This window comes from Adiantum capillus-veneris, chromosome 18 (assembly GCF_014529385.1).
Source record: "Adiantum capillus-veneris isolate H3 chromosome 18, ASM1452938v2, whole genome shotgun sequence".
Taxonomy (NCBI): Eukaryota; Viridiplantae; Streptophyta; class Polypodiopsida; order Polypodiales; family Pteridaceae; genus Adiantum; species Adiantum capillus-veneris.
The window spans coordinates 108,639,289-108,653,289 of NC_140948.1; positions in this window are offsets into that span (position 1 = coordinate 108,639,289).

Genomic DNA, 14,001 nt, shown 5'->3' on the forward strand with positions numbered 1-14,001 from the left:
GTTACGGATGTCAAGAGACAAACATCCCTCAATGGCCACCGGTAAAATAAACTGTAAAACACGTGCAGCAATGATATTAAATTCCACACACGAATTTGTTACACAATTCCCACTATGATATATTCCACTATGAACATACCTGACACATTTCAAACCGGTAAGCTTTCCTTCTTTAGTAAAACACGTTCGGAGCGAGTGCATTATGGCAGTGGGGGTCCGCACAGATCAAATGGTCTCTTTTACTTTGCATTCTTGGGCTCCTGTGAAAATCCATGGCGCTTTAGGGAGTTTTATGATCCATCGGATGTTGTCTACGGCCAATATTGCTCCATATGATCCACATTTCTAAGGTCAACCCTGGATCCCAAAGTATCTTTCTTGTCGGTTAGATGGTCCCATAGCAGATTACCCACATTCTTGAATATGTGCATTGGATCGGCAAGTGATTGATCATGAGTCGGGGCCAATATGGTAACTCATACCATAGAGAGGGTCTCTTCATCCCTGGGGGCAAACTGCCATCACACATCTCCTTTTGCTCTAACCATGCTTGTGCAGACATCCTTGATGGCTCTCTTCCCAAAAAGCCATCGAGTAACACATGATTCTCTGGAAGATACGCTTGATGACCTTCGTAGATTTGCTTCTTCAATGAGGATGCCTGACGTGCATGCAGTCTAGGTCCACACGTGACACATGCTCTGTATCCGCTTGTTTGAATCCCTGCATGTATACACATGATAATAGATAAGCTTGATAAAAACCAAGATTTACAGTGTTTGAGTTTAAGTGTAAGTCACATGAGCATTCTGTTAGTCCGGGATAGTCATGCATGGTCCACATTAGAATACCTCTGATCAAAGCATTCCGTCGACCTGTGAGTCGACTCATATCCACCACTTCTATGCCAATCCACAATTGTTGTAGCTCTTCCAATAATGGACGAAGATACGTATCCATATTCTTCACTTTATACCGCCCCGACACAATCAAGCTTAGCCATAGGTGCCCCTTCTTCATAGTCAACCACAGGGGAATGTTGTAGTTGATGATGACAACGGGCCATACACTGTAAGATATTGATCTTTGACCAAATGGATTTATGCCATCCATAGCCAGGCCTAGGCGCAAATTTTGAGCTTCCCTGGCAAAATTTGACCATGTTTCATATATATGTTTTTAGGCTGCGCAATTTGCAGGAATCCGTAGCACACCATCCGAAGATTTATTCTCCTCATGCCATGATGCTAGGGCGGCCATGGACTTACATTCGAAGAAATGCTTGCTGTGAGGAAGCAGAGGAAAATGTCGCAAAACCTTTTGTGGAATTTTTGTTCCGTGGAGGTCTACTCGATATCTCTCCGAATCACATTTCGGACACTTCTCCATGTCTATATATTCCCCTCTGAAAAAAATGCAGTCGTTAGGACAAGAGTGGATCGAATTGTAATCCATCCCCAAGTTTTGCAAGATCTTTCTTGCTTCCTCTTTGGAATCTCGCATCACATTATCAGCTGGCAGTATGTGCTCTTTGAGCAATCTACACAGCGAAAAAAATGCAGTACAATTATGTAAAAATCTATCAGATCATTATACATCTAGTTTTTTTTCATTAAAGTAAACACATTGTAATAGATCACCTGAACAGTGCTGTGATGCTACTGTCACTCCATCCAAACTTTGTCTGCATGTTGAGAAGAACTAGGAGCGCCTTCAATCTAGACACACGTGCTCCATCATACAATGGCGTGTCGGCTTCACTTTTCATATCATCATAGATAAGCCTTTCTGAATCCTCGATCGTCTCGATCATTTCATCGATCTTGGGCTCAAACATTGCCTCATTGGGAATGTGGTCTGCATGATCATCCCCCGAGATGTGAGAGGCTACATCTTGTGGCCTCACATATGCTGCTTGACAAAAGCGCCTGCGAACATGTCTATTGGGTTGCAAGATTGCTGCGCGTTGGCTAGCGTCAGATTCCGACGAGTTATAAATTTGCAACAACTTGATCTATAATAGATGGATCGAACTCGCCAAATTCGCGAACGTGCTGCAAAGAAACGCGTCTTGTCCGTCGCACAGGATGCTTGCATTGATTACAAGGACATAATATCCTCGTTGAGAGATATGTGTTTCGGTCGAACGGCCCCACATCCTCGTCACTACTCATAATGAGGGTAAAAACCTTATAACCTGGATAACAAATTTAATCTTCTATTGGCATCCTCCGTCTTTTATCTCTCTCTCTCTCTCTCTCTCTCTCTCTCTCTCTCTCTCTCTCTCTCTCTTTGTTCACACTTGTAAACTACCTCACATTCTCTAGTCATGTCCAATCCTTGCACACCTCGGTCTAGAGGTGCATGAAGATCAGAACCACCGGGTTATAATCTCGTCTTTATTGGTCAATGCCTATATTTGTGGGTACAAGAAATCTACACACCACGTCTACATGATAGTGCATATAGTGGACAAAACCCCTTTGCTCTTCTCTAGCTGTAGCATTTCACAGCATCTTAACATCTTTTCACAGTAGATCTTTGTTCGAGGGATTACTTAGCACATTACATGTTGGCCTCCAATCTGAGTATCATGCCGTTGAAAGCTTTCCAGCTTAAGGTCGCATCCGTAAAAAGGAAGAGAGGGATCATCGTTCATCTAACTCTAATTTTTTTACCGTAATCTCGAAGGTAGACTCTAATATAAAAACTCAATCCAAAATCTAATCTTAAATCTAACCTAATTGAACATATGGTGATTCACAGCTAATTGAATATGGTTAGTGTGTGAGTTAATAGGTGTCAGATTCTGATGGGAATATACATATTGTTGTGTAACTAGTGTTTGCTCTTTGGGCAAAGCGCACCTTCATTGACATGCACTAAAATCTAACCTAAATCTAAAAAAAGCTAGTCCATCAAACATAAATCTAGATCTAATTTAATCTTAAACGCAAAATAAACCTAAATCTAATGTAATCTAAATCTGACGTAAATCTAACTCAAACGTAAATCTAATGTAATCTAACGTAGATCTAACTCAAAATAAACTTAAATCTAATCTAATCTAACCTAAATAAACCTAAATCTAATCTAACGTAAATCTAAATCTAACATAATCTTAAACTCAAAATAAACCTAAATCTAATTTAATCTAACGTAAATCTAATTTAACATAAATAAACCTAAATCTAACTCAAAATAAACTTAAATATAATCTAACGTAAATCTAAATCTAACCTAATCTCTTTCTCTCTTCGTTTTCTCCCCTTACCTCTCCCTTTTTTTTTTCTCCCCCCCTCTCTCTCTCTTTGGTTTTTTATTCTCTCTCTCTCTCTCTCTCTCTCTCTCTCTCTCTGTTTTCTCCTCTCTCTCTCTCTCTCTCTCTCTTTGAGAAAGAGGGGAAGGGAACATGAGAGAGGAGAGGGAAGGAGCATACGTGGCTCTCCTTCCTCTCCTCATGTGTGTGTGTGTGGAGAAGAGAGAGAGAGAGAGAGAGAGAGAGAGAGAGGGAGAGCATGGGTTACCTCTTTGCTTGAGCGCCGAAAACTCAGATATGAGATCTGAGTTTTCGAACACTCTCGGTTTATTTTTTACCCCTGTCGGCGTCGCTATGGTCGTCGCTATGAGCGTCACTATGTTACAAATAAACTAGCGATGCTCATCACGACGCTGTGAATTTTCACTTTTAAGCATCGCACTACGAGCGTCGCTAATGTGAAGTACCTCTTGTAGTGACAGTTCAAGGTAAAAACCCTAAAATAGACCTAGGGATTGACTTGATTGACCTAAAGTGATCCAAATCACATAAAAACCATAGAGCTAGCATTAGGAGACCAAGAGCTATGAGTCAAGTTTCATTACCATCTGACACAGAGGTACATGGATTGAGATCCATGTTCCTCTCACAGACTGATATCAAACTTGCACCATAGCTAGAGGACATCACAAGGAGTCTAGTGGTCTTTTCAAAACTGAATTTGGATATCAAAAACACAAACAAAAGCCCAAAACTGCCAAGTACGATGAGCAAGTGCCAGAATTGACGTATCCAAAGATCCATTTTCAAAAAACTTGATGCCATAGGACCTCCTAATCATGTTGATTCTGATGGTACCAAAAAAAATTAATTTGAGATCCAGACATGGATCGCAATCCATGTACCCCTAGTAACAACTTAACCTGAAACCTTCCAGATCAGTAGTGCATATACATAAGGGAGCAATTCCCCAAGTCCAACTTTGGAAAAAAAATAGCAAATTTGTTTTAAAAGGGAGCAAAACAAGTGACAGAAAGAAACCCGTAGTGTAGACCTAGTGTTGGAAATTTGACCAATCAAAACAAGTCCAAATCCAAAAAGATTTGAAATTTAGCTTGTGGACATAGTGTGCAACAAGCTTCCAAGAGATCAAGACCATATGTGGTTGAACGTGGATTGCGATCCATGTACCTCAACCTTAGAATTTGATGAAAATTGGCTTAGAGCTTGCACATAATCTTGTCTACATACTGTCAAAATTTGGAAAAATTTGGAGAAAAGATTTGACAGGGGAACATGGATCGCGATCCATGACCTCATCATAGTGGGGTATCTGACATGGTGATCTTGTAGACATACTTGAGAACATCCCAAATCTCAAGTTTGAGCAAAAAATACCTTCTAGAGACCAAGATACAAGCCAAAGCCTATATACTGGTCTTGAAACTAATTGAAGTGCTGCTTCAAATGCAGTTCACCAAAGTTGCTCGAACTTTTGATACACAACTCCAAATTGAGTCAGGTAAAGCCAAGAAGAAAGCTTTCGGGCAATAGAACTTCATTAATTATAAAATCCAAGTGTGCGAGTACTTCACATACGCATAAGGGAGAGAAGGGATCCACAAAGGAAAAGAATATTCTACTAAAACATGGCATTTGTTAATGCGTTTCGACTTACAAAGTCTCATCAGGACATTCCACGGATGCAAAAATCTCTCTTGAGGTTCATGCTTTTATGGAGGGAGAAGTGTTAGAGGTGGGGCATTTATGGGCTTGAGATGAGATGTATGAGCTTTATTTGTGGATGTGTACCCAAAGCCTCTTGATTGAAAGTGCAAGTGGTTTTCCTTGAGAATGGTAAAGTCTTTTGATTGAGAGTGAAAATGTCATTCCTTGGAAATGGTAAATTCAAGTCTTCTTGATGAAGGTTTAATTTTAGGAAGGAACATCACTTGTGCATGGTTTTATTGTTGAACAAAGAGTTAGAGGTTTTGATGAAGCATACGTATGCTTGTTGACAACCATCTTAATTAGAATCTAGGAGGAGATTATAGTGAACCCTATCATTCATGTTTGCATGAGGCAAATATTTAACACAAGAACAATGTGGTGCATTTATCGGTGTTCAGGAAAGCAAGTAGGGAAGCCCAAGAAAAGAGAAGTAATGAGAGGTGATACAGAGATGAGCTATTTAAAATAGGCTTAGGTGGGAAATTTCTTTGAAATAAAGGTATAGTGGTGAAGGTATTTAGCTTTGGCTAGGTTCTGAGCATTTATAGGAGAAAAAGGTATGGTGGGTATACAAGGCTTGCTTGGGTTACGGTTGGGGTGCAAAGAGTGTTGTGGGAATATGGTTAGTTTAGGTTAAGATTGGTGTTTAGCATGAATCTTTGGTTTATGTTGGGGTTATCTTCATGATTAAAAAAAGCAAGGTGCATGCACAAAAGTAACAAAGGTTAAGTTTAAGGTACCTATGAGGTTTAGGTTGGTGTCTATCATGAAGCACAAATCGAGGTGTCTATAAAAGTTTGGTATAGGCTAAGGTTTAAGTATTTATGCTAAGGACAAGGTCAGCTCTAGGACAAAGAGTATGCTGGACGTACATGGTTAGATTTGTTTAACATGGGGGTCTTTATTAGGACAAGGTTTGCATGAGGCAAAGAGTGTACAATGCTAGCACAGGTTAAGATTGGGGTTAATGTAAAGAATGTGGTAAGTATAAGGTGGTTACTCAAGTGTATTTAGATGTAAAATATTGAGCTTTTGGTTTATAATTCACATAGCCACTTGGCTCCAAAGACATATAGATAAAGGGGAGAAAGGGATAAGTTCAAGATGGCAGAGGAATACTTAGGGATACGCCATTGAGATATCTCTATTCACAGCTTTGATGCTAACCCTTGATTTGATTTGGGTAGCAAGCGATAAGAAAATTTCTAATTTAGGAAATATTTCTTTGAAAGTTCATATGCCCCTACTTGGCATATACAAGCAAGTTACGCCTTGGGATTGACTATGAAGATATATTAGGTATTATGGTAAAAAATACATCATTATGGGAATCTCCAAATTGACTAAATTCTTGTAGTTTGGGAATTTTCCATTTAAAGTGGGAAAAATGTTGATATACTTGTTAATGGGGTAGAGTGAAATCTTAAAGAATTGTGGTGTTGATAAACACCAAAATTTGAGGATGCACAAAGCATGAATTTGAATAAATATTAGTAATGAATTAAAAAAAAGAAATATCACTACAATTAAAGGTCTTGTTTACAACCATTATAGTAATGATAGAAGCTCCATATAATCTACTCCAAATTGGATGCCATGTCCAAACTTTGATCCAAGTGTGGTTGATGATGTACACAAGAAAGGGCACTTTTAGCTTTTAGAGCATGCCTTTCTTGAATCTTAATCCTTGAAAATGGACCTTCTCTATTGGGTCTCCAAGACCAAAATCGCATCTACAGATTCCTACACTTGCGGGTTGTTATAGTTGACAGCCCAAAAAACCTTCCAACAATTAGTGTAAGCTTGAGTATCTGTCATCCCACTCTTTCTTGGACAAGGTGCCCAATATTGAATCAAAACTTTTCTGTAGTTCGGTGATGTATGCTCATTGTCGATGTTTGATAAAGCCATGCAAGCCAAACTGGATAGATATCCATGTCACTTGGAAGTAGCATAACAAAGTCACCTTGGTGCACATCAGATAGAGGGTCAAACTCTTTCCTTGGTCTATCTCGTTGAGGACCACAGAAATGATCATGTAGCTCTTCAAGACCTAGGAATATTTTGGCTCCTTGTTGTGAGCTCATTGTGGTGCATTGCTCATACGAGATTCTTGCATTTTTGGCCAAAATTGTTCATACAAGACTCCCTCTGATATGATTGCTCTTCCAAGCTTGTCAATTACCTTAGTCCAATAATCTATCACGAGCCTATAATATCGTGCACACTTGAACCATTTCCTAAATTTTACCAAAAATTTATATAATTCTTCAACCCTTGAAATCACTTCTTTATGGGCCTTGATATCCTCTGCCATTGGTATCAAAGGTGGATCTCCATGTGGTAACGTTGGATTTCCTTCTATGTCAATTTTCCAAAGGCGAATACTTCCACTCCAATTTGATACACCTACATGTGCCTTATATTGCATCATGGGTGTCTCATCTTGCATAAAAAACCTAAATTGAAGAGGTTTGGAATGGCCAACAAGTATGTCTTGTCCATCACAAAGATATCCATCACAATATTGCTTGAAATCAGGGACCTTTGTGAGCATAAATGGAGCTAGAGATGAAGATGAGCTATTCTTTAGTGTATCCATCAAATGAGGCAAGGTATAAGTTTGTGTAACTCTCAACTTCTCTGAAAACGTACTAAACATTGCATTTATGTCCTCATGTGTATGCCCAACCATCAAAAATCCTAGTTGAATGGTTTTGAAAATTCCCCTTGCAACAAGCATGGACAAATAGGCATATAAGTATCAATTTTTGTTCTCACCTGCAAAATTATCTAATTGTAGTATATCTAATTGTAGTAACAAGTTCTCCGATAACTTGCAAAATGATGACCCCAATGCCTCTTTTGTAGTTTTTGATGTCTGCACAATGGGATCTTTTCTGTCACTCAAGTTGTGGTAGTCCAAAGCATCCCTTGAGCTCAAAGAATTTAGTAGCGAGATAGAGCTCCTTGGTAGCCCGTTGGTTGCTAGATCACCAAGAGGATGCTTATTTATCCTCTCCAGGTTATATAAACAATTAGCAATTGAGCCAATTGTAAGATTTGCATTAGTTGGCCACAAACCACTCAGGACAAAGTGACCGTAATAATGTTCTCCATGTCCATGAGTGATCATACCTATCAATGCCACTTGCAAATTGTATCCGGAGTCCACACCCTTAGGAACAACACGTAATCTAGGAATTGCAGTCTTCTTTTGATCCATCTTATCATGAATTATGCATACATACTTTTGTGGTTGAGTTTATGAATATGTGCGCCATGCATAATATCCTGCAACTCTTTTGTTGTGCCATGTGAACTTCTCTATCTCTCTCAAGAGAAGAGATCTCTCATCAAGAGAAGGTTTAGCTTCTAGCCTTGCTTTGATTGAACTACAAATATTGCACTTACAGAACTAACTTGTCTTTGTTAAAGTGACATGTGGATACTCTTTGCCCCACATCCTACCAAAAGAAGACCGAGATAACTTCTTCTCATAACCCATTTGGTCAAGTGTCGTGTTGATTTCTCTTAAAATTTAAACTTGTTTGTACATTGATGGAATCACTAATTGAGTGTCTCTTGAGCCATCTAGTAGTGTTCTACTTCTGTGTGGAATCTTCTCGGAGTTGTTATCCACAACCTCACTTAGCAATGCTCTTGCTAATGTAGTATGTTCAAGTCCTGATCTCAATGTGCATGTGTTACCATGCACACAATGGCGCACACCATTTTCAATTTTTTCCTTGTAGCGGTAAAATGATGTCTTGAGTATTCCATGTAGCTCTTACCATGCTCCACAACAAACAATAGAGCCATTTATCTTGAATTGGTATCGCATGTTTCTATCTTTCTAATAGCATATAGATAGGAAATCACAAACATAGTTAGTGCGTGCTTTCTGAGACTCTCCCCAAAAATCTTGTAGTAACCTTGTCACCATATCCCCATCTGCAAACTGACATCACTTTTGTCCACAATAATCAATACATGAAACCCTTTGAATTGACTCAGTTGCAAGATAAAAATAAAAAGCTGGTGCTGCTCTTTTTTGTTCAAGATGTGTTGATAAAAGTGTAGCGCCGCTTCCTTAACAATGTAGCAACGGTATTCCCATCACCATATTTTCTAGCATTATCATCATTGGATACATCAGATTCTGCACATCTAGCATGCATCCCACTAATAGGAACAGAGCGTTGTAATTGGATCCCATCTAGCATGGTTGCCTGCTTGAAGGGCCACTTTACCAAACTGATGCTACCCACATCAGGGATGTTCTCACTAATTTCATTCTCCCTTTCAATACCACCACTGTAGCTTTCATTTGTGTCAATTAGGTTGTCATTTATCATGGAAGACTGCAAAAGAAGCTTGGGCCATCAAACGGCACTCCATAATGAACTCTGGAGAGATGTAGTATATCCATTGTAGGAAAAGGGAGCACCACATCCTTCAAACATTCCTCCACTAGTATGAATACATTTACTTGCCCTATCTTTGTACCACCACATGTGGAATCTAGATTTGTTCTACACACACAACCAATACCAACACTTTCATTATCAAGAATCAAATGTACTTTCTCCCCACATTCGAAGTCCATCCACAAGTGAAAAAAATATCAAGTTCATACTCATAGGTTCTTCTCTTTGAGAAAAATTTATTAGTTTCCATTATAAAATACATGAGGGTTATGGATGTTAATAGTCCGTCAAATTTAAATTTGAGGAGCCTCAATCAAAGTTGATAAATGGTGACCCACTTGCTATACTATAGCATATCTTGGACAAGTGGTGGACCTAGTTCTAATGTCATCACTAGACGACTATAAAACTTGCATATCAATGTCCAAGTAATACTTAATTATTTCAATGGAAGCAACATTTGAGAAGTGGTACATATTGGCTCAAGAACCCCTCCCTATTTAAATGGCATAGCTTGGACAAGTCGTGAACCTAGTTTTAAAGCTCAATGTCCAAGGTGAACTAGTGCACGGCCCTGCTTCCTAGGGTCCAAGTAGTCATTGCCCCAAACCATCCATGGTAGTAAACATAGTACCTCCACCCCATTTAGCTATTGACCTTGAAACAATAGAGATAGCTTCTTTCAATAGAGATAGCTTGGACAAGTGGTGAAACTTAAAACCACCTTGGGCTTAAGCCTCCATAACACAATGGTTAGTAGGTTGGACAAGTAGTGGACCTCTGCCCAGGCCATCCCTGGTAGTAAACATAGTAGCTACACTTCATTCACACAATGGCCTTCAAACAATAGAGATAGATTTTTTCAATAGAGCTAGCATGGACAGGTGGTGGACCTTTAAACCACCTTGGGAGAAAACCTCCATAACATATTAGTTAGTAGGTTGGACAAGTGTCGGACCTTTACCCCAAACCATCCATGGTAGTAAACATAGTCACTACACTCCATTTACACATTGACATTCAAACAATAGAGGTAGGACTTTTCAATATAGCTAGCTTGGACAAGAATGGATAGTAGGTTGGACAAGTGGTGGACCTCTGCCCCAAACCATCCATGGTAGTAAACATAGTATCTACACTTAATTTAAACTTTGACCTTCAAACAATAGATATAGGACTATTCAATAGAGCTAGCTTGGACAGGTGGTGGACCTTTCAACCACCATGGGCTAAAACCTCCATAAAACAATGATTAGTAGGTTGGGCAAGTGCTGGGCCTCTACCCCAAACCATCCATGGTAGTAAACATAGTAGCTCGGATCCATTCACACATTGACCTTGAAACAATAGAGATAGATTTTTTCAAGAGACAGGTGGGGGACCTTCAAACCACCTTGGGCTAAAACCTCCATAACTCAATGTTTACTAGGTTGGACAAGTGGTGGACCTCTGCTCCAAACCATCCATGGTAGTAACCATAGTAGCTCCACTCCATTCTTTTATTGACCTTGAAATAATAGAGATATCTTCTTTAAATATCTCTAGCTTGGACATGTGGTGGAACTTCAATAAACCAACTTGGGTTAAATACCCGATAACACAATGGATAGAAGGTTGAATAAGTGGTGGACCTCTACCCCAAACCTTCCATGCCAATAGACATAGTAGCTACACTCCATTTACACATTGACCTTAAAACAATAGAGATAGATTGTTCCAGTAGACCTAGCTTGGAGAGGTGGTGGACCTTCAAACCACCTTAGGCTAAAGCGTCCATGACATGGTGGATAGTAGTTGGACAAGTGGTGGACCTCTGCTTCAAACCATCCATGGTAGTAAACATAGTAGGTACACTCCATTCACACATTGACCTTGAAGCAATAGAGATAGCTTGTTTCAGTAGAGCTAGCTGGGACAGATGTTGGAACTTTAAACCACCTTATGCTAAAGCCTCCACGACACAATGGATAGTAGGTTGGACAAGTGGTGGACCTCTTCCCGAAACCATCCATGGTAGTAAACATAGTAGCTACACTTCATTGACACAATGACCTTGAAACAATAGAGATAGCTTCTTTCAATAGAGCTAGATTGGGGAGGTGGTGGTCCTTAACACTAGGTTGGTAACCTAACAGGACATAAAAGTGTCCTTTCAGGGTTTTGAAAAAAACCTCCAAAACCATAGTAGATCCACTCATTTTGTAAAATCCTTTCATGAGGTTATAGTTCAAGGCCTACTACACATGGAAAAAATAAGAAACTTGTAAAATTTCTCATCTTTTGGTCACACCAAGCCTCCAAAGTTGATGGACCAATGCATTTTCATCAAAACAGTAATTTCTTACGTTTTGTTGCATAAAAATAAGATTAGGGATTTTTGTAGGACTTGAGATAAATTCCCTAGTTAACTTCAATGGGTTGGTGATCAGAACATATGATTGCTTCTCACTCACTATTTTTTGTTTTTCCAAAATAAATAGGTACAAAAAAGTTGAGTTTTTACCATTCTGCAAACCTATCATCAAAGTTTCTATAGCCACGCTCAATACAAATAATATATGCATGTTTTCTTAGTTCTCTATTGTCCTTTATGTTCATAAGGAGCCATGGAGCATGTCAAAATAATAATACATCTCTTACCAAGGGGAATCTTGGGGACAAAGATGAAGTGCTAAATACAGCAAACATGAAAAAACTGGGTTCAACATTATGAGTTGTAGAATCCCATAGAAACTATTCAATATCTAGCGAAATTTGATCCTTTGACTAGATATGGTTACTACCTACAAAATGCATGTAGTTGTCACAAGAAACTAACAATATTGAAAAAGCTATACTTGATATACTAGAATGTTTAGTTTTCTTCTATAATTGAAAAAATCAACCATCGTTGTATACTATGCAAAATAGGGTATTAGGTTCCCCAAAACTCAAGGAATATTAGCTTTATGTTACAATATGCGACATAGAAAATAAAAAATGCATTTGGATATCATGAAATCCACCAAAAAAATCATAGAAGGGCTAAAATTGGCTAAAAACAGGATTTGACAATTTTTGTAATTTGGTCATAACTTACAACTTTAATATTTATTTCTGCCTAGAAGCATCAGGACATGTTGAGGACTACTAAAGATAGTTCTCTAGCATTATAGACCTCACAAAAATGAATTCTAGAGTGGTATAGTTGCAAAAAGTTGAAAAAAATCCAAAAACAGGACCCGTTTTTTCACACAGTTTAGGTTGTGAAATGTTGTGCAAGGACAAGGTTAAAGATGGAATTGATATTCCAAAAAAATGTCGAGTTTTTTTCAGCTCATGAGACAACTTTCTAGATAGATAGCACCTCAAAATCCATTTTGAAACTCTTGACATAATTCAAGGAAAATGGTCACTTAACAGGACATAAAAGTGTCCCATTACCAACCTAGTGTTAAAACCACCTAGTGCTAAAGACTTCATAAGATAATGATAGTAGGTTGGATAAGTGGTGGACCTACTTCTAATTTCATCACTAAACTACTATAGAACAATGCAAGAACAAAATGGTTGGACAATTGGCAGTGGAACCTAGTTGCGGATAGTGCTATGTTAGAGTAGTACAACTTGGACAAGTGGTGGACCTAGTTTAATGGTCCATGACTAAGGTGGACTACTAATGAAAGAACAAAGTGGTTGGCGGATGGAACAAGTGGTGGCAATGGATAGGTCGCTGCCATAGTATAGCTTGGACAAGTGGTGGACTTAGTGTTAATGGCCAATGCTGAAGGTGAAATACTCATGCAATAACAAACTGGTTGGAAAATTGACGGTGGGTCCCGGTGGTAGATAGTGGACTAGGCCTACTATGTTAGACTACATGTTGAACAAGTGAGTCATGTAGGTTTTGGGCTAAGATCTTGCTTCCCAATGTGAAGGGCTCGGAAAGCAACAAAAGCAGTCATGGAAGAGTCTAAGACCGGTTGAATAACGTGATTTGTCTTTATTTTGATTACCCTTTTGGCCAAGAAGTTATATGCTATAGGAAGGTCTAGCAATCGTCCCTTTTTGTGCTTTAATTCTATGTAGGTGGCCTTTGAAACTGATATGAAACTTGTGTCTCTCTAGACTTTTTAGGGTTAGGATGCTTAAGTCGGGTACCCCAAAAGTTTTAACTTGAAAAAGGTATTAAGAAACGCCTTTAAAGAAAAAATGTATTAAGGTATCAAGATATGTTCATAAAAGTGTAGCGCCATTTCCTTAACAATGTAGCAATGGTATTCCCATCACCATATTTTCTAGCATTATCATCATTGGATACATCAGATTCTGCACATCTAGCATGCATCTCATTAATAGGAACAAAGTGTTGTAATGGGATCTCATCCAACATTGTTGTCTCCTTGATGGGCCACTTTACCAAAGTGATGCTAGCCACATCAGGCATGTTCTCTCTAATTTCATTCTCCCTTTCAATACCCAAACCCACAAAATCATCACCAAGTACATGGAAGTTAACATAATCGTTTGAAAATACATATAAGATGGTCCCTTCATGTACAATTTGCATCATTGTGTCATCCTTTAAAAGTACCCTTTGAT